The sequence below is a fragment of the Astatotilapia calliptera genome, chromosome 22 (assembly GCF_964374335.1).
Source record: "Astatotilapia calliptera chromosome 22, fAstCal68.1, whole genome shotgun sequence".
Taxonomy (NCBI): domain Eukaryota; kingdom Metazoa; phylum Chordata; class Actinopteri; order Cichliformes; family Cichlidae; genus Astatotilapia; species Astatotilapia calliptera.
Genome location: NC_137442.1, coordinates 2,344,986 through 2,365,469, shown reverse-complemented (window position 1 = coordinate 2,365,469; position 20,484 = coordinate 2,344,986). Strand labels below are relative to the sequence as shown.

General features: G+C 41.5%; 1 protein-coding gene across 6 annotated transcripts in view; it reads left to right on the top strand.

Moving 5' to 3' along the window:
* The window catches only part of col14a1b (collagen, type XIV, alpha 1b), a 164,630-nt gene that overhangs the window by 32,896 nt on the left and 111,250 nt on the right, over positions 1 to 20,484 (top strand). The window lies entirely within an intron of this gene.

Genomic DNA, 20,484 nt, shown 5'->3' with positions numbered 1-20,484 from the left:
GATGAGACCTTTAACAGCTGTCTGCTTGCAAGGCTGTCAGTCTGAAGCTTTGGCTGCTTGTTCATCTGCTGGTGTTGTTTTGTAGGTCTTCTCGTCTTCACGCTTGGCTCCGCACGGGTCCCCTAGGTGGTCACAGAACATGTCTTACTTCCTTCTAAGACTGGCAGGCTCTACATGTCTTAGAGGAAAATCGAAAGCTTCAGTATTTCAGCCCTGTAAACCTCAGCGGTTGTCTTAAAGAGTTTGCAGCTGGTCTTTGACAGAAGGTGGTGGTTTTAATTAACTTCACGGCAGATACAATTATAACAGCGGTTACTAAGAAAACACTTCCTGAAGCACGGCATCCTTCTCTGATGTTCACACATCTGATTCAGATAATAATAATAATAATAATAATACTGAGCAAACCTCAGCAGATATCTGATGCATATAAAATACACAGCCACTGTACTATTGTTATGAATGGAGAAACTGGCTGTAGGGACCCACTACAGCTCTTATTTCATGTTATTCTTTTAAACTAGGCTGTAAATATCTTTTTCTGAGTGACCCTCAGGTGGCCGTTTGAGGAACTGCAGCTTCTTTCCTGAAGGTTGCATATTAGGCTTAATTACGCTGAAGAAGGATAATTATAGAAATATCCTTTAAGAGTGAGTTATTATAGTATGGTCCTCATTTCAAGCCTTTCTAGGAGACGGGGTTGTTTAATATTGATGGATTTTTTCCTCTGTATCTTGCTGCCATCGCAGGTTTGTATGAAGGTGATATCCAGCTCTTTTATGCTCGTCAGTAAAAGCGCTCTCACTTTAGAGAAAGCCTCCAGCTATGCACCTTTTTAAAGACACTGAGAATTAATAGAAATAATCCTCAGTCTCTCGTCTCCTCTGCATGTGCAGTGTGTTAGGAAAGCCTTTTTAGAGTACAGCCCGGTGAGAAAACACTGCGTTGGCTTTGAGTCTGTTTTTATCAGCTTGACCTGCAACAGTTTGTCGGCTTGCCGAGTTTATATTTCAGCATCTCTGAGTGTCTGAGCTTCCAGGTAATTCCAGCTCATCAGATAAATGTTTTGTGTGCGTTTAACTCTCGTCTCATCCGCCCTCCATCGTGTGATGGATGTGGAGTGTAATCTGACACGACCGCGCTATAACTCATCGGATCTGTTGCTTCGATGTCAGAGCGCCCAGGTGGCACCCACAGGTGTCCCTGCAGGTCGGCACATACATTTCACTTTCCTCTTCGTTGCTCTTATAATGCTCTGCAGTATGAGTATTCTACTAATAAAAATAAAACTGTGTTTAAAACATTTTGTAATGATCCCTGTAACGTCTGCTCTTCGTTGCCTGATCCTTGTTGTTCCCCGATGATTTTTCGGATGCAGCTCAGCCGTCCACCGTGCAGCAGCAGCATTTAGGTTAATAACCTCACATAAGACCTGAGTGCCACATCAGACGGTTTAAATAATTAATGAAGTTACTGCTGCTGTGCATTTATTACACGTAGCCTGCGTCTCAGTATGAAGACGTATCTGCAAATGGTGCTACTTTGTGACGGCTGCGTCCACTTTCTGTTCGGTCGGTGTAAATCTGAAGAGGAGTGAAGAGTTTGGTGAAGCACTGCCTCTCACAATAATCCAGATGCTTTAATGAACTCAGCTCTACTTTATATTCCTGACAGTTGAATTTATTGATTCACTTGGTTTTTTTTTTTTTGTCTTTTCTTCACTTTAAGTGCTGAAAAAAACAAAGAAAATACAGACGGATCAGTATCTGCAGTGAATCCAGTCAAATACTGTCAGTTCTGATGGCTTTCCAGGGACAGCTCAGTAGGTAGAGTGCTGGCCCCATGATAGGAAGGTCGGTGGTTCGAATCCACTGACCTGAGGTACCCCTGAGCAAGGTACCGTCCCTACACAGTGCTGCCCACTGCTTCACTGAGTGAATGGGTTAAATGCAGAGAGGAGTCTCCCCACAGGACTCAATAAAGTATTCTTTCTTTCTTTCTATGAGGAGAAAAACTATCTGCAAACACACATTTTTATTATTATTTTATTTACGAGTTGTTATGTTATTAATTCAGAGGTGTTATTTTGTGAAAGGTGTGATTACGGTTTGATCGCGTGGTTTCAGTCTCTTTGCGGCCAAAAAGAGTGTTAAACTTTAGTTGGTGCTGTGTGTCGCTGTGACCGGCTCTTGTAGTGACTTCCACGCTTGGCCTGCAGCCACCTTTAGGGTGGTTGTTAAAAGATTTATTACAGCGATGTCCCAGTAACCCCGAGGAGCACAGATTGTGACAAAACCGATGTCATAGTTCAAACAATATAAGAAACTGAATCCAGGGTCCGTGGGTGAGGACGCCGTTTGTGTTCCAGTAATAATGTGTTTATGGAGGGGAGAACACTGTACGTGGTTTAATCTATAAGCCACAGCACGTATATTTTTAAGAACCTGTTGTTGTTGGTTACATTATAACTAAAAGGTCTCGCTTTTTTCTTTTAATATAATATAAAAATGAGAATGACCATGTTCTTACGTTTTCAGCTTTGCAAGTCCTGTAACGCAGCCACTTGGACGCTTGCTTTTCCTCTGACCACCAGACTCGGGCACATTTTTTAGAAACTCCTGTAGATAATTACGGGTGCGCGTTAGCCGTGAAACATCTGTGATAGGTGGCTGCCTGCTGAAAACTGTATGCACATGTCTCACCTTTATCTCACCTGCAGCAGGACAAGTTTTTATGTTGAGGCTCGTCTCCTGTCGAAACTACCAGGAGGCAGTTACAGGTGTGACAGTAAAAGTACTTCTGAGGACACACAGACAATTAGGCTTTAAGGCACTGATTGAGGGAGCAATGCAGGAGTGTCAACAGCGGCCTCGAAACTCCTCGGCGCTGTGAGCTGTGCGTTGGTGTCTATCACCAGTCTGACAAAACGGCACTCTTTTACTAAAGTGACCAAAACTGAGAACAACCAAACTGTGACATCTGACAGTTAACATAGTTCACGCTGCCACTTCTGCAGCTGCCAGTCAGACTTTGCCTGAACATGTGAAAAAGGAACACATGTCACATGCTGATAATAACATTCTATTGTGAGGCGTGTGCGCGCTCTCTTTTTGCTGTCCAAGTCGCCTTTTCTGTTTGCTCGCAGAACAAACGGGCTGCACAAACACAGGTACAGTCTTGACACACGCCCAGAGATTTCTTTTGAAGAATGGATAAACAGTAGGACTCGTGCCAGTTGCCATGGCACAGTTTATTGTCTGAAGGCCCATATGTTGGCTGCTGGTTGTTAGTTCTTTGCATCATTCTGGGATGGAGAGTTTGTGCTTTTAATTTAGTGAATTTCAGACAACTTACACTCTAGATGCTTTAAAGAAAACCAAACTGGTTCAAGCGTGTCTGTGCATTGACTTCTGCGTTTTAGCTGTGCTTTTAGATTTTGGCAACAAAGTAACTGCATGAAACTATACTGAGCTCTGTCTTTATTATATCAGCCTTATATCCTGATACACTATCTCACTCAATTGGAATCCAAATTATTCACATCCATGGTTCAGTGATCCAGCTGAATGAGCACACACTGCCAGGATTTGTCTGAAGACTGTCAGTCTGACTTACATCACTGTCTTGTTGCTTTAGTCTACTCACCTGTCCACAGAATAGTGGCAGGAAGGTGTGTGTGTGTGTGTGTGTGTGTGTGTTTTCCTGCATTCCTTATCTACAGTTTGTGAAGCTAATCTCCTGAAAAGACGGGAGATTAGCAGGAGGGCAAATACTGATTCAATAAACCATAAATCACACACACAGTGCTGCTTAGCTTTGTATAAGAAAATGACACCTTTTAACTTTTCTTTCATGCATGTAGCCATTAGTTCAGTTTGTTTCACTACATCTACACTGACCATCAAAATGAACTTGCAGAGACTTGAAAGTTTCTGCAGACGAATAATCTGCTTCAGTGTTAAGAAGGACATTAAAGTGTGTGCATCTTAAGCTAGGAGTCCTCACTAGGTAGCATGGCAGCGTAGCAGCTAGCACGCTCATGTCACAGTAAAGTGAGTCAAACCTCTCGGTCATCTGACTTTTCTACATGGAGTATTCATATTCTCCTTGTGCGTTGTAGGTTAACTGCTGATTCTAAAGCAGCTGAATACGGGGATGTAACTTAATGTATGTAAGTTAACTGTTTCCTGTAATGTAAAACATGATTTGTGTGTGTATAAGTGAGATATGATCTAAAGGTTCAGCTATAGTGCTGCTACACCTCTCCCACACTTCAGCCAGCTGGAAGCCTAGCTCATCTGAAATCACATTTTTGGACTTCTAAGTGATACAAACTGAATCTCCTCCAGTGTGTCAAAGCAACACTCCTTACCTCATTTCAGCTTGTTTCCACCTTAGGCCACCTGATTAGAACCAACTATCTCTAGAGACACTATCTCTACTTTGGTTCCTCTGGAGGTTTCTTCCTGTTAAAGGGAAGTTTTTCCTTCCCACTGTCACCAAAGCGCTTGCTCATAGGGGGTCATATGACTGTTGGGATTTTTATAAATAAAACTGAATAGTTTTCTTCTGAAACCATGGATGCTTCAAATCCCAGTGTAGCAGGACAGCAGTGTGCACAAGGAGAGATGTTTGAAGGGAAAATATGTCACAGTTAGAACAATTGTGTATTTGATACTAAAGCTCGTTAGTGCATCCATCTTCCACAAGCTTTCCTGCATACGACAGCAATGCTAACAAACCTGCACCACTTACAGAAATCTTGTGTTTGCTTTAAAAATTCAAGTTAAACCTGAATGCTGATAAATGGGGAATGTGGAAGATGCTTGGACAGCAGAATATTATCCTTCAGGAGGCAGATTGGGTGTTTTATTAAATGTGTAGTGCTTCTGTCCTGGCTCCACGTCACCGTGTCCTTGAACAGGACACCCGACTTTAATGACTCATTATGGTTTGGCCAGTGCTTTACATGGTTCTGCAGCGTCCCTGAAATAAGTGCGTATGTCTGCACCAATGCAGCCAATTACATTTTAATGCTGTTCATAATTTTTCCCGTCTAAATTTTCTGTCTGACTTCATGTCAGTTTTTGTAATAGGATCAGTTCTAAGTGTATATTTAATGGCATCACTGAATCTGTTTACCTCTACCCAGTTATTCCTCAGTTATTCCAAATACTTTACTCCTTTTCTAACTGGACATTTCATATTTTGATTTCGTCTCAGAGACTTTGAACGTGTGGCATGGACCAGCTTGACCCATTTACTGAGGTGTAATTCCTGCCACGTTTGTTCGGCTGCAATAATTCGACGTTGTCACAAAAAGATGGACAGGAATTTTGACATCACATAACACAGATGTCTGTGTGTCTGTGAAGGACAAAATAAAGAACGTGTGACAGAAAATTCAGTTAATGAATTGTGTACTTTTCTAACATGTATCGATCCAGCAGGGGTTGTATGAGCAGTATTTTCTCTAACATTCAGCTTTTCTGCTTATAATTAAGATTCATTATATTCAAATATATAATAAGGTGAAAGCAAGATTTCCTCCTTAATTTCTCCACTTCTGCCTGATTTTCAAGCTTTTTAAATTAAGATTGGAGACGTAATGAACCCATAGACCCATTTGTCTGGGTTCTGTTTCAAAGCCTTGTTTTTAGCATTTTGGCCTCTCTGTGGCTTTTTCAGGAGCCAGAACATATTTGAATGTGAGGCGGATGGGAAATGTGAGCAAGCCTGCAAGTTGCATCCATAAACAGTAACGATGCAACACAAAGACACAGATGCCTCCTAATTTGTGGTTAGCAAGAGAAAAATAACTTCACTCACCAACACTTGAGCGCATGACTTTCTTTTTGTATTTTTCAGATAATTCTGTTAAGAATTAAAACCACGAACACGAGAGAGAGTTGGAGACAATGAGCGCCTGCAGCCGTTTGTATAATGCATGGATTGAAGCCTCAACACAATTTGAATCGACAAGTTAACACAAATCAATCTGCAGTCTGTAGAAGTTTAGACAAACCTTTTATGAAACTCTTGAATCTTTTGGTGCATCGTTTTTATGACTCTGCATCTTTTTGCTTGATCTTTACAGTCTTTGCAGCATTGAATGACTGATGGATGCACTTGGTTAGAGATTGTTTTTGCAATGCACGAATTAACTGATCAGACTGTTTTATCTCATTTGTTTTATCTCATTTGTTTTATCTCATTTGGTATAATCTGGATGTCAGAAGAAAAATCCAAATTCAAAAGAGACGTTAAATGTTAAAACAAAACTTCATATAAGTGGGAAAGAAGTGAAGCTTCAGTGTTTCTGTGTTTAGCATCTTGAGTCAAAATCCTTTTGAGTCCAGTGAGGCAACTTGAGACACTTTTTCCCACATAAACTACGTGAACCAAGCTTTGCAAATTTTTAGGTGATACACTTGGTATAACTTGTATTTTTCTGGGCAGATCAATTCTCTGCATCGATGAACCAAAGTGAGACGGTGGGTGTGGACGGATAGTCAGGCTTGGGTAAACGGCATGAAAAGTGAGTCATCTGCGGCATCAAACAGCTGCACACAGACGGTTTCGATATGGATCTGCACTGTTGCATTTGGCAATACTCTGACATGTTGATGTGGATTCGTTCATGTTTTTGTTTGATTTTGTTTCTGGGCACAGGCACAGAAAATCAGGCTGTAATGTTCCCCATCATAGTCGGATTTGGGAAAGCGTTCAGTGTTTTCAGTGTTGATGAATCTCTGGAAGCGTTTGTTCTTACTGAGGGGAGGGGTTACACGGAGTTATGAGGCGGGCGTACAGGGTCCAGTGAATTGGTCATTTGGTCTGGGTGGGGCTTGTTATTTTACTCGCACGACTGCCTTACAGTCAGAAATGAGCAGCTTCCTGATTTAGATAAAAAGCTCAGATATGAGAATAACTAAAGCAAACAGGTCAGAAATATGTGATGGATTTCTTCCCTGTCGTTTATATACTCGTGCACTCAAAATATGTGTATGTGAGCAGAGTTTAATCAAGATGATTCATCTCTTAAAGGTTGGAAAAATAAATGTTATTTTTCAGGTGATTTATCAGTTTTTACATCAGCATGTAGAAGGAGCCTCTCTGGATCTATAAAAGTGTAATCAGGGTGGAGACGTGGGGTTTGCAGGTGGGGAAGCCTAAGATCCTGTGTAGCAGTGCAGTGGGAGGAAATGAGTCACTTAGAATTGAGCTCCATAATCATTTCTGTGTTTTTATAATGGGGCTGAAATTGGCTGACCTGTGCTGTTGAAGTCCAGCTCTGTTTGTGGATTAATGCAGTCAGGGCTCATGTTACAAGAGAATTTTAACCCTTAGCCATTATAAACCTTTAGCCTTTATAAATGACTAATAATGGTAACAAACTTCTTCCAGAATCAAAGAAGCCGTACATCCCAGTTCAGAGTTATTTCAATGATGTCTTATAATGTATCTGCTGCTTCCCAGTACCTAACCTGGCAGTGATGATGGCTACCAGTCTGCTATGCCCCATAATACTACTAACTACCCAGTTTAGCCTGCATCTGCCCAGTAAAACCTTTAATTTTACAAAATAATTGAATTTCCCTGCATTCTGAGTCAGACTTGGAGACATCTTCAGCAAACATCGCACATCAGCAGATTAAAAAACCAGTTGGGACATTTCATGTAAGTTCAGCAAATTATATTTTTAAAAAGTTGAGTCTTGAACAGTCCTTAGTTTTTCTTATCTTCCTCTCTTATCCTCATCTTTCTCCATCTCTGCGAGTTCTTATCACATGTTAACCTTTGTTTTTCTTTCTATGTCAAAAGACACAGTTTGACAAATTGCACTGAAACAAAGAAAAACTTATTGAACAATCAAGGTGAGCCAGCCAGGCGTGCACCACTCCGGTTAGGCTTTGCAGTTTGACAGAGCTGTGATTGGCCCTCTGAAACAAAGGTTTAAAGCCTGTTAGGTATTCTGCATGTGATCATTAAAGTCCTTCTACTAGCTGCTTCAGTCTGATTTAAAACTAATATACAGTTATGCTATAGTAGGTTTCATGTGGGAATGTGTTCCATACGAGATAATTGCATAAATTCTAAACGCTGCACTGTACTTAAGGCTAAGTAATTATGCCACATGGGTGTAATTATTCTTATTTCCCTGTTGTTGTAAAACGTGTGCACGTGATTCATTAGCCATTAATAAGTCTGGAATTGGAGGCTGAGATAGCTTCAGCACACAGCGTCCTCCAACTGCATGAAGAGGACTCGCACAGCAGCTTTAACAACAACACAGTAATGTCAGTCTGCAGTGCCACAAATAAAGATGAATGATGAACCAGTACATCAAACGTGGAGGGCTCTAGGAAGGCCAGAGGAGAAGAGATGTTGATTTAGTGAAATTGGAAAGGGAGGGAGAGGGAGAGGAGGGTGGTGGTGATGTGGGTTCAGTGCAGATGAAGCTCCATCGCCTCCTATTTGACACTGTGACAACCTCATTTAGATCTGAGAGAGAAATGAAGGGACGCAGATGGAGGAACAAGGAGAAGGACCAGAGGACAGCTACATCACAGAGCCAGCTGCATGGAAATGCTTGGCGTGGGTTTTGACATCTGGTACTCTGAAAGAGGAAAACGAGGGAGCAAAAATCTTTGTCTGCACAGATTTGCCATAAAAGGCTGCGAGCTGAGAAACGGGCTTGTTTGTTTATTGCATTTCTTATCCATATATATTGATCACTATTAACCTTTGTGTATCCGTGTCATTCAGTGTAAAACGTCCATGCGTGGCTCCAGTACGGCCTTTTCTCCATCCTGGCGTCTCCACCGTGGGAATACAAAGTAGCATATCTGTCAATTCCTCTAATGATTTTCTGCCTTTTTTGTTTGTTTGCTTCAGTCTCTGTTTCCATGCTGTAAATATCCAGTCAGCTCGTCTCTCCCTCTGGGTGTTTTTGCACTGACTGTCAGTTTGTTCTTTCCTAGATTCAAAAAGGAGAAAAGACACTTCATCCACTTCTTTCTGCATCTTTTGTCTCGCTCTCTGGCTCGCTCTGTTTTTGTCTCAATAGGGTTCGAACCCCGGAGGTGTCGAGTCCTGTTCAGTTTGTGCTGCTTTATGATTTGTTGTCTTCATGCTTTGGCTCAAATGTTCTCTTTTCTCCTCCTTGTCTTCCCTCTCTCATTATCACCTCTTCTTTCACTGTCACACTGTTACTGCCTTTATATCTCTGCTGCTCTTATCTTTTCCCACCTGTGTTCCTTCCTCCGTCTTCTGTATATTTCCTGAGCCTCTCCTCACTGGATTGGTACCCAGCATTTTAACCTTTAACCTTTCTCTTGCCAGCTTTCTTTCTTCGGTGTTTTCTCCCTTTCTCCCATCGCTTTTCTTCACATATTCCTCGATGATGAGGCTCTTTACCTTCTCTCTGTTTGACTGGCAGATGATTCATATTCAACCTCGTGTGCTTGTTTGAATAATAACACATTTTCTCCTCTGTCTGTCCACCTTTCTCTGCTTCCTCTTATTTTCTCCCCACATCACTTGTTTGACAAACAACTCATCTAATTTGCTTTTTTTGTGTGTGTGTGTTGAAAATGACATCAGTGGTCAAACTTCTCCTAATAAAAATAGATTTAAACACGAGTATAAAAGGCCAACAGCCACCGTTGGACCTGCAGAGTCGAGCTGCTGCTGCAGGGATTATAAAACCAGCACTTGGATCTATTTATAGCTGCTGATGTTGCTACAGTATTTGTACAATTACATCGTTATTCCCAAATATTAGTATTGGGTAAAACTTAATTAGAGCCCAGTATTTGAATGGAAGTCCAAACACTTGTGATAATTTTCTTTATCTCAAACTTTGAGGGCATCAAAGCGACAGTTTAAGGATATTTTAATAATAGAACCACTGACTCAACCACTGTTTGCAGAAATACAGCCACAAACAGCATGAAGGTAACTGGAACTGGGTGTAAAGCGGTTAACGATGCTCCTTTTGTCGGCTGAGCTCTGAGTGCAAAGACTAATGAAGCTAATCTGTTTGTCCTGGTCACACAAACACTGCTTCACACGCTGCTGTTCCAACAAGGAAACAAAAGTTAAAGAGGCCCAATTTCTGCTTCCACATTTCACTCTCAGACCTAATGAAGCTGTAGAGTCTGAGAGGTGAAGCAGTCCACGATCCTCCGGTTCAGTCCTTGTTTAACATAAACTGGCCTCGGTGCCGCTCCTCACTCACCCTCTGCCCTCAGTGTTTGGAGCTTTGTCTGAAATCAGTGGAAATGTACACCAATGCCAGAAAATGACTGATGGCCTTTACCTTAGAGATGCTTGCTTCAGCTGTGATACGGGAGTGTGTATATATGCTGTCACAGAAATAAATCATCTTTAATTTCATGATAGTTTCGTTTTAGTGGAGAGAGAAAGCGAGCAGCTGAACATGTAAATGATTTAGAGGAAGTGTGGGAGGAAGTGTGGGAGGAAGTGCCGTGGTCAGAGGAAACCAACAGTGGCATCAGCTCGTCTGGTGGAAGACGAATGCTGAGCATGACCCCGAGAACATCTTCCCCAACACCGGAGCATGAAGGTGGACTCGCTGTGCTTTGGGACTGTTTTTCTGCTGGTACAGAACGATTTCACCACGTTGAAGGTCCGATGGGGTCATGCACCATTAAAATCGTGGTCGAGGAACTCCTCTCATTCAGAAGATGGCTCATGGATCAGACTTCCAGCATGACAGTGATCCAAAACACCGCCAAGGTAACAACAGAGTAGCTGAAGAAGCACATGGAGGTCGTGGAGTGGCCTCCTCAGTCTACAGACGGCAACCCTGCAGAAAACGTGTGAGGGAGCTGAAGCTTCGAGTTGCCAAGCAGCAACCAAGGAAGCTAAAGGTTTATTTAGAGTTTGTGTAGAGAGGAGTGGCCCAAACCCTCCTGTGGTCTGAGCAAACCTGGTGACCAACTACAAGAAACATTTCACCGCGCGTTCTACCAAGCACAAAGTCACATTTTGTTTTGAGATCAAATAATAATTTCAACTTTTATTAAATCAATGCTTTGGCTTCACGTTCTCTCCCCGCTGAAGTGAAACTACCATAAATATGGAGCTTTTTTCTCATAACAGTGATGCTTTATATATTTTAGCATTCATGAAATGTCTGAAGCGTTTCCTCTGTCGTGTCACTGCAGGGTGTGAAAGTGTTTTTGAATTTAAAGAGGGAGAAAGAAAAGAACAAACACACACATTCACCATCTGTGTTATTTATACCTGGAACATATTGGATTTAACGTTTATTGTGACCAATCCAAGGACTTTTGTGCAGTTTTTACTTTCTCTCTTTTTCTTTTTTTACTTTGTAGTTGAAAAAAAAAAATTCAGCAAACGGAAGTGACACTTCCGGCTCGTTGGAAAAACAGCTGCAGTCGAAGCCACAGTGACTCAGTGCTGCCTGTCTCTCTCACACTCTGCTTCTCAGTTTTGCTCTTTCTGCTGCTGCCGAGTGTGTGCAGCTCGGCGTGTGTGTGTGTGTGTGTGTGTGTAAGCCCCGTGGGACTTCCTATGGTTTCAGTTTCTCTGTCTTGTGACGGTGCTCATTAAAGAGCTTCAGGTTTTCTTCCTCTTCGTCTCTCATCTTCTGTCTGATGCTGTCTGTGCTTCTCACATCTGCACACACAGACTGTCTTTTACAGCTTCGTGTGAATTCCGTCCCCGGTGGTGGCAGCGTACCCGTGAAGTTAATGTCAACAAGAAGTCGCAGCAGCCCTTTGGTGACAGGTGTGTTGTCACCTGTTCAACCTGCGCGCAGTGAGGAAAGTTCACTATCACCTTATGATGAGATTAGATCAACTTTAACACTATTCTGTCTTCAGGTAACACTGAAATCGAGCTTGTCTCCTTCTGCTGAGAAGGGAACTGAAGAGGAAATTAAACCGTGCCGACACTGTTTGATAAACAGTTTTTTCTTACTGTTCATATTCTTGTTTCTGAACACAGATAATAACGGTTCTAGACTTTTGGAGTTTCAGCGTTAATGAGGTGTTTGTAGATTTATGGGTCGTGTTTTTGGAGCTTTGCTCTTTTTGCCCCAGTTTGTGTGACTGCTCACTTCCGTCAGTGTCTGCAGTGGAGGTTGAACGTGTGGTGATAGCCCAACCCATAGAGCCACAATGCCCACAGTGACAGAGGAAATGGTACAAAACAAAACAGCTCTTCTTCTTCTTCCTTTGTTTGAATGTTTCATATTTGAACTAGAGCTGGACCAATCCGATATTACGTATCGGTATCGGTCCGATACTGACCTAAATTACTGGATCGGATATTGGAGAGAAATAAAAAATGTAATTGATCCATTAAATATCAAACAAACACCTCACAAAACTTGTGACACAGTGTAACTCAGCTCATAACCGTAGCACGTCGCAGCAGTGTGGTCACGTGATAGAGCGGCTGTGTGTATTTGTAGCCTCAAACCAGCATTTCATCCCTGAGGAAGTTATCCCAGAGAGAAGTAAAGCAAGTGTGTAAGTTCATCTCTGAATGTTTGTAAAGCATTCCTGCGTTAAGCTTAACAGCCGATATATGGAGCTACTGCCCCTCTCTCTCTCTCTCTCCTGCTGCTACTTCAATCTTGAAACTGATCAATGATCAGCTGATCGTCTCTCTTCTTTGTTTTTGGCCCACTTTGCAGCAGAAACAGGAAACCAGCGGCTGAACAACAGCAGCACGTTTAAGCTTGATAAGCTGTTGTTAGAATGTATTTAATATTACTTTCTACTCGAGGATCTTTTTCTACAGCTGACGGCTGTAACTGTGCAGGGGCGGATCTAGCAAAGTGTAGCCAGGGGGGCCGATAGGGCATGAACAGGGAAAAGGGGGCACAGAGACATACTTTTCTTTCTTATTCTCATTTAAAATGTCGAGCTTTTAATCAATAATTATCTGACTCTTACACCCAAAGTTTTCATCTGATGTAAAATGTATAGAAGTTCATTACTGTATATAGTAACTGTTAAGTCTAATATACCCTAGTAAGCTATAGTACTTTTTCCTTTGGGAACCATCTGTGCAGTCTGCAGTTCTGTTGAAGAAAGATGTTGATTTAATTTTAATCTATTTAATTATTCTTGAAAAATAATTTATTTCTGTGCATTTTTTCACACTGCATCAAATTAAAGTTGATTACATCGATTAAGCATCATGAGGTGGAGGGTGGGGGGTGGTTCCCTATTATTTTTTGCTGGGAGTTTGCAACCCTATTAGTTAGGTTGCTTAATATTTCTGCTAAGTTCTCTTTAAGCATGTAACAGAGGCCACACATAATAGAGGACACACTCTTGACCTACTGATCTCCAAAGGCCTGAGCATTTCAAAGGTTACTGTGTCTGATGTGGGCCTGTCTGATCATTACTGTGTTTTCTTTGAAAGTAAAATCTCAGCCCACACAAATATATCAACAGCAGTGATCACAAAACGGTGTATAACTGAACACAGTAGTGCAATTTTTAACCAGGTCTTCCCATTAACACCTGACCTGCCCAGAGGGTCAGGGTCAGTCAATGAGCTCGTCAATAGCTTCAATGCTAACATGTTAAATGTAATGGACACTATTGCTCCCATTAAGGTGAAGGTTATCTCTGGAAGGAAAAAGTCTCCATGGAGAAACTCCACACTGGTGAAAAAAGAAAAAAGAGAGTGTAGGAAAGCTGAGCGCAGATGGAGAAAAACAAACCTCCAGGTTCATTATGACATTTATAAAGAGAAACTTCACAATTATAATTTACAACTGAGGAATGCAAGGAGGTCCTACTTCTCTGACATCATCACTAAAAACAGCCATAATGCTCGGGTCTTATTTTCTACAGTTGACAGGCTAACAAACCCTCCTGTGTCAGTGGCAGCTGAACTTCATTCGACCATGGCCTGCAATGACTTTGCCAAATTCTTCACTGAAAAAATCCAAAAAATTAGACAAGCAATTGGTACATCAACAGCAGATCCAGGATATGTACTGTGTCCACCAAAAAACTGTTTAAACACCATGAAACAGTTTCACCCTATTAACAGCAAAGACCTGGAGGACATCTTAGGTAAACTGAACTCCTCCTCCTGCTGTTTAGATGTCCTGCCAACAAGTTTTTTCAAAAAGGTCTCAAAGACTTTAGAGTCAGACCTGTTACAGATCGTCAACTTTTCTTTATTATCAGGTGTGTTTCCAGAATCACTAAAAACTGCTGTAATCAAACCTATACTGAAAAAGGACAATCTTGACAAGACACAAATGAACAACTACAGGCCGATCTCAAATCTCCCGTTTTTAAGTAAGATCATTGAAAAAGCAGTTTCTCAACAGCTCAGTTACTTCTTAAAACAGAATAATTGCTACGATGCCTTCCAGTCAGGTTTTAGACAGAACCACAGCACTGAAACCGCTCTGACCAAAGTGTTTAATGACATATGTCTGAATACAGACAGTGGAATCACCTTGTTGTTGAATTGTGCTATACAAATAAACTTGCCTTGCCTTGCCTTGCCTAAAACACCAGAATAGGGAGGATGGAGCAGGTTTAAGTTCATTAGATTGATCAGTTTTGCTGAACTATGAATTATTTTGGGTGCAGTGTGTTTTTTACACACAGGTATAACAGAATAGCTTTAGTGTTGTTGTTTATTTAAACTTGAGTATAAACTTATACAAAATGCAGCAAGATATAAAAAAAACAGTTTTATTGATTAAAAACACACTATATCGGATTCATATTGGTATCGGCCGATATCCAAATTTATGGTATCGGTATCGGACATAAAGATGTGGTATCGTGCCATCTCTAGTTTGAACCAGTGTTAATAATGTCATAACAGGAAGCTAAAATGAACCGAAGTTGAGTTAATCTAGTAAAAGTCCCGACAGCCTGCAGGTGCTGCGTCAGAGTGGTCACGAGCAGAGATTAAAGTGATGTTTCTGCAGCTCAGTTAGATGCTGAACTGCTGTGACTGAAACTTTATGTCTGCACCTGAATGCATCACAGGGATGAGAAGGAAAAAACTGTGTAAGTGTGATGTTATTATTTTCATATTATATACAAGAGTCCATGAACCTGCCCAGCAGATTTAGTTGTTCTGGAAAGTTCCGGGTGCTTTAACCGCAGGTAATGAAGGAGAACTGGAAACCGTGGAAACCTTCATTTAGTCTTTAAGTCTAAAGATGTGCGACTCATTGTGTGTCTCTTTGTGCTTCAGTGCAACCTAAGCTCAGCTGTTATCACTGGAACTACAACAGAAGATTGTAATGTCTTTTTCAGACATCGTAACCAGAACATATCGTACGACGTCTGCAGGTTGTGTGTCTACACTCATCTAGTGTGTGATTCTGTAGAGAGGGCAGTGGGCAGCTGTGGGTTGTTTTTAAAGCCAGAGACACTGGAGCAGGTTGAATCCAGGGATATACAGTCACAGCTGGTGTCATGAGCTGAAGGCCGACTGACACACCTTATAAAGGCTCCAGTCTGGGATCTTCAGCTGCTATGCTGATTCCCAAAAAAAGTAATTATGTAGTAGTTAGGCACAATTTGGCTCAGTCAACCCTGACAGGTGCAATTACCACAGCTCTGTGCTCGTGTGTGTGTGTGTGTGTGTGGTGGTGGGGTCTTGATTTGAAACAGTTCATTGATTTGTCCTGATTGACTTGCTGTCAGTTTTATCTTTTCTGAAAATGGGCTGCAGCCAAGTGCTGATTCATCTGCAGGGAGCCTTTAATGCTGCGCCGGTGGAAGCTGGAGTTGGATTCTTGACTCTGAAAAAATGAAGATGTACGAGTAACCCTGAGATAATATTTCCTGTGCTAATCACAGTGTATCTGCTTGCCCTCCGGTTTGTGAGGATTTGTACTCTAGGTGGAAAACTCTACCAGAATGTGAACGTTTGCTCACTAATACGTCTGCTAATTAGCTTGAAACTGTCTCTTTTTTAATCTTTGCTGTGTTGCACTCATCACTCTGGTTCTTCCTTCCTGCAGTCAGTCGATCGAGACTGTCAAAGTGTGCAGGACAGGATGTGCGCTGTTCCATTTCCTGTGCGTTTAACTGGAACCATGTTCTTTATCTGTGGGGTGGTATTTTTGCCACTGTGCATCTTTTCCACAGCATTTGATATTTTATAACAAAACTTATTTAAATGAAACAAGTCTTAGAAATCCTGCTGCTCGTGTCAAATGCAACTCACGTTTTCAGGGTTTCTGAAAGTTTTGATGATAATGATCGATTTCTCCAAAGACTTGTGGAAACCCTTTAGTCTTCCTAGGAAACAGGTGGTCTGCCCTCCCAGAATCTCATTGCATCTCACCCTTTGATGTTTTTAATGACCTCTACAGCAGAAAACGAACGTTTTTATCTCAATATTACATTTCCTCTTTCATGACACCAGATCGTTTTTTCACCTCAGTTAACAGAAGTCACAGAAACAGACTTTTTAATGCATTTATGATGCAATTATCTGACAATGATGTGACTTGTGGAGTAGTTAACTCTGCTAACAGCTCACTGAAAAGCCTTTGCTTCAGTTTTAATGAGTGAAATTTTAGTATTTTATTAGTCTGTTAAATGAGCACCAAGCAGACGTTACCTACGTCTCCAAGGATGCAGCGTGCCAAACAAGCTAGCTAGCACATACCTGTAGCTCCACCCTCTCATACAGGTAACGTCACTTTTGGCTGCAGAAAATCAACATCTATGCTCGGATATTATTTGAATGTTTTTGTGTCTTATGCCGCCCCCCTGCACCCGGGCCCTCTCCTGTTTCAACAAGCATTAATGTAGTGTTAGAGTTTCACTTTATCAGACACATTAGTGCTATAATTGGTTAATTTTAATATGCTCCTCTAATTATATATATAATCCCTTTTCTTCCCTGTGGTACTGAAAGCAGTATTGAGTGTTTTCCTCAGTATCACAAGAAGAACAATGTTTTTCCAGCTTTGAGTGTTTCTACTGAGGCGGAGGAAAAGTTCATGTTTGGATGATTCCCAATCACAGCTCCTCTCCTCAGTGGTGAACCTGTTGTTGGGGCACCAGTCTCACATCTTCATGCATGAGAGACGTCTCGTTTTTATTGTAGGGCAAGGATTCATTTCTGTACTCCTGGCAAAGAATAAATACTGCTACTGGAGCTGATTCTTTACACTTTGTTTGGAGCCATCGTTTCTTTTATTTTGGGGTAAATAGTTCTCTGGACTTTCTGAACATCTTCAGTGCTTTCACTCACTTCACTTCAGTTCTTGTACCTGAGCAGTTTCAGAGGAATTTTTATGTTTGCTAACGTTGATCTATGAATCACTCAAGAATAAAAAAGCACCTAACTTACGCAATGACCCTGCTCTGTGTAAATAATCATTTTAAAATTTGATGTTCAAGCACTTTGTTATTAACATCTATTAAAAAAGGGGGTTGTTTAGTTGACTCTATAAAACCTGCCACAGATAACAGTCTAACTGGTATATAATAGTATTTCTGCACCAATAAGGTGATTCTCAAAGAGCTTCAGTATTAGTAAATCTCAATATGCTGTGTAGTGTATTCTTAAAAAAGTTAAGTGAGCTGGACATGTGAAGGACAAAACATAATCAACCCCTCAGCAGATGGACAGTATCTGAAAGTCGTATCTTTAAAAAAATAAGAAAACAAAAGCAGCAAAGATGTGACACAGGACCCGAGTTCATCCTCCTTCAGTTGTTCTTCAGTTGTTGAGAGGCCTCAGTGAACAGTAGGAGGCAGAAAAGGCACAGAGACGCCCAATTATACAAGAACCCGGTTGAATCAGTAGCAACAGGTGGTAACGAGTGATGAGTGGGTACGTATGGAGGAGGTGATCTGTCAAACACAGTGGAGGCTCTGTTGTTGATAGAAGAGGCCTCATTACAGAAAGCACTGAAAAGTACCCTCAGCTATTGAGCCACCACATCAGATCGTTTCATTATCAGCGTGACGACGATCCCAATCATACTGCCAGCGTAGGAAAGACTCAAGACTTTTGCACAGCACTGCATTTTCTGGATAATTATTTCATTGCACCTGACTTTACATGACCTAATCACACCGTGGTGTGATGCACACCTGTTGGCCAGCTGTGCGGGGCTGATGTGTTCATGCAGCTACAGGAGGAACACATTCAGACTGGGTTTGTTCCTTTTCTACCAGAACTTTTAAAGAAGTTTGGCTTTTTGAACTTCTCAGCTCCGCACTCTCCAACAGAAATATTACACCTTCTTGAAAACTTGTTACAGTTAATTAGAGTAATTTAATGTTACACACAGTTAGATGTAGAAGGTGAAAAAAGAAGTCTTTGATCAAAATTGCTTCAAATTGGGGTGCCATTACCCCAAACAGTGGACCTTTCCTTACTTTTCCTGCATTTGCATGAGAAATGTTTCCTGCCACAGCCTGACACCTGAAAGCAAACTTTTCACTCACCACCCACGAGCTGAGACTCATCGTGGTAACAGGAAGTCACTGTGGCAGAATGCTGCTGAGGGCTCAGAGCTTTCAAGAAATCTTTACGCCATAATGAAGACAAATTGATTGTAGTAGCTTGGTCTCGATGTTATAATGAATTCAATTACAAAATTCTTTGGAGAATATTTGATGCTGACCGGAGAATCACCTCTGAGCTGTATTTCAGACCTTTGTTTCTCACTCAGCTTCTCACGGCTGAAATGGGCAACTGTTCATGAGCTCGCCTGTCCCGGTTTAGATTTATGTTGACTCTGATGAGGTGCATTAATCTACTGCAAGCTTGTGACTCAGGTTCATCCAGCCAGTTAATTTCTGCGCCCCGTAGCTGGAGACGTTCCTTCCAGAGGCTCGGCAACGATAAAAAACAGATCATTCATTTGACACTTAATGAGATTTCTACATCACAAATAACTATCTGGCCTAATACTGCTGAATGTATCTGAACCTGTTTTAGATTTACAGCACTGCAGCTTGTTTCTGCACACTGTGCACATGACCGTGTTTCTCTACTTATTTGTGACCTTTGTTTTTCCAGCCGCTCTCTTTATGCTGAGCTCGCGTGTTCACCACTCCAGCAGGAGTGACCACTGCAGGAAAACCAGGAGCTGAGAAGCTTCATTTGTGCAAATTGGAGCTTAGTGCCTTGCTCAAGGTCTAATGAAAACAAATGAGTTACGTGAGTATCGGTGATCGACGACCGGGACCTCGCCTGTTGGTCAATTACATCTCGTTAAGCCTGGAGCATGTTGGTGTTATGAAAGCTGATGGCACATTAAAGGCTTGGATTTGATTAGTCATAAGTCAGATCTGATTAACACATGTTTATTCTCTTTTCTGACTCTAACAGTGACCAGAAATTATAAAAAATAACTTCATGTCTTATGCTTTAAGACTAGTGACTATACCCATAAACTCACCAGGAAACTGTTCACTAAGCCTGTTTTCCTGTTGACTTCGGTGCCACTAGAAGTCGTGTTTGTAACTAATGGAGGTCCCCCTGCTGGTCATTAGGAGTAATGCAGGTTAAATATCCGCTTTGGCTTTTCTTTTGAGAGATAACTTATCTGTAATATTCCATAATTCAAAGATAATTATGTAAAGTGAAAAAGTCCTGGATATTTAAAGTGTGAATATTAATGAATAAATTGAAGTAGTTAACAATCACTCTGTGATTTTGTGACATTACTGGCTGCATGCTAACAACCTGCTCCGCTTTAATGTCCCCGACAGAAACTGGACGAGGCGGTTTTCCACAGTCTCGTTATTTCTCAGCGACTCTTTAACAATCTGCAGAGCACCTGGTCTTTTCTAAGTAAACAGTTTTTGTTACATAAGTAGGTAGATACTGCATCATTGTTTCCAGGTGACTATGATGATCCAGATGATGGGAAACAGGAAGGCACAGACGTTTTGTAAAAACCACGTTTACTGTTGTACTTGCTGAACTTTCCAGGCAGATGACCATGTGGAATCTGAACTCAGCTGAACGCTGAGTTTCTCTCATGAGCTTTTCATCAGTGTGTAGTGATGAAATTGACTTTGCTCGGAAGTTAACGTTGACCTTTGACTTCCCGGCACGTAGGTTAGCTCTACTGTAGACAAACCCATCAGAGAAAGCGTTCAGGTGGGCTAGCTCACCTTTGACACAGCAGATATTGGCAACGCAGCTCTTCTGCTCTTGCCTCGGGCGTCTTGCTAAGTGCTGGACTTGCTTTGCTACTTCTCCACCTAAATAAGCTTCACACTGCTAAAGAATCACAGACATGCTGTATTTTAAAGCCAAAAATGTTGCACATGCGCTTCAGATAAGCTTTATCAAACAGTCGGTGGCTGTGGGCTCATGGACTCGGTGTGATAAGGAGTTTTGGGTGCTTCCTGAGACGGGCTGGATGTCTGGGCTTGGTTGCAGCATCCTGCTCTATTGTCAGTGTGGCTGTCTGATTGAAACATGAGACTTTATTCTTTCAAATCTTCA